Source organism: Suricata suricatta, chromosome 16 (genome assembly GCF_006229205.1).
Source record: "Suricata suricatta isolate VVHF042 chromosome 16, meerkat_22Aug2017_6uvM2_HiC, whole genome shotgun sequence".
In the NCBI taxonomy this organism is placed as follows: domain Eukaryota; kingdom Metazoa; phylum Chordata; class Mammalia; order Carnivora; family Herpestidae; genus Suricata; species Suricata suricatta.
In genome coordinates this window covers 32303737-32305565 of record NC_043715.1, presented here as the reverse complement: position 1 = coordinate 32305565, position 1829 = coordinate 32303737, and positions in this window count along the sequence as shown.

The window sequence follows — 1829 nt, the reverse complement described above, 5'->3', positions numbered from 1 at the left end:
TCCAGAATTGCAATTTTCTGCTATTCTCAAATAAACCCATCTTTCCTGGTAAAATTGTCTTATTTTTAAGGACATTACTTGGTGTCATACGTGAAATCCAGAGGACATAAACACACACACACACACACACACACACACACACCCAATGACTCAAGGTTGGCGAGACTCACAGAGCCCACTGAGCTCTCTGCTTTCTGCCAACCCTAGAGTTTAAGGGTAAATCTCTCCTGAATTTCTAACTCTGCTCCCTATGCATGTTGAGCTCCTGGCCTTTATTTGGGATCTGTTTGAAGGTTTTGTCCTTTCTGAGAGCACTCATTTGGCCACTAGTTTGACTCCTTTTTTGAACTGTACTGCTCCTATCAGAACTGGCTCGCCTTTGCCCTGATTCCTTTTGGAATTGAACTATTCCAATTAGAACAGTTGAGGAATTTTTCTTTTTACTCTAGAGAGTAAACCTGACTGGCTCAGTCGGTAGAGCATGTTACTCTTTTTTTTTTTAATAAATTTTTTTAAAGTTCTTTTTTTTATCTTTTTTAATTTATTTTTGAGAGACAGAGAGAGACAGCGTGAGCAGGGGAGGGTCAGAGAGACAGGGAGAATCTGAAGCAGGCTCCAGGCTCTGAGCTAGCTGTCAGCACAGAGCCCGACGCAGGGCTCGAACCCACGGACCGTGAGATCATGACCTGAGCCGAAGCCGGAGGCTTAACCGACTGAGCCACCAAGGCGCCCCTAATAAACTTTTTTAATATTTATTTATTTTTGAGAGAGAGAAAGAGCACAAGCCAGGGAGGGGCAGAGACAGAGGGAGACACAGAATCTGAAGCAGGCTCCAGGTTCTGTGCTGACTGATGCGGGGCTCAAACCCACAAACCGTAAGATCATGACCTGAGCAGAAGTTGGACGCTCAACAGAATAACCCTAACCCAGGCACCCAGAGCATGTTACTCTTGATCTCAGGGTTGTGAGTTTGAGCCCCACGTTGGGTGCAGAGATTACTTAAAAATAAAATCTTTAGGTGTGCCTGGGTGGGTCAGTTGGTTGGACATCTGACTTTTGGCTTAGCTTCAGGTCATGATCTCGCTGTTTATAGGATTGAACCCCACATTGGGCTCTGTGTTCACAGTGTGGAGCTTGCTTGGGATTCTCTATCTATCCCTCTCTCCCTGCCCCACCCCTGCTGGCGCATGCTCTCTCTCTCTCTCTCTCTCTCTCAAAATAAATAAATACACTTAATAAAATAAAATAAAATATTTAAGGGGTGCTGGGGGTGGCTCAGTGGGTTGAGCATCTGTCTTTTGGGTGATGATCTCACAGTTCATGGGCTTGAGCCCTGCTTTGGGCTCTGGGCTGACAGTGTGGAGCCTGCTTGGGATTCTCTCTCTGCCCCTCCCATGCTCACTCTTTGTCTCTTTCTCTCTCTCTCTCTCTCAAGAATAAATAGAACTTTTAAATGTAATAAATAAATAAGTAAATAAAACTGTAAAAAAAAAAAACCTCTACGAAATGGGATTCCAGTCATCAAAATGCTTTGAGGCATCCCCGCCCCCTTCCCCCCACCCCCCAACCCTGGATTACAGCCAGTATTATATTTAAAAACCGTGGTCTCTTGGGGCACCTGGCTGGACTCAGTTGGGAGAGCATGCAATTCTTGATCTCAGGGTCATGAGTTCAAGCTGCACATTGGGTGTAAAGGTTACTTTAAAAAATTTTTTTTAATGTTCTATTTATTTTTTAGAGAAAGAGAGACAGCATGAGCAGGGGAGGGTCAGATAGAGAGAGGGAGACACAGAATCTGAAGCAGGCTCCAGGCTCTGAGCTGTCTACAG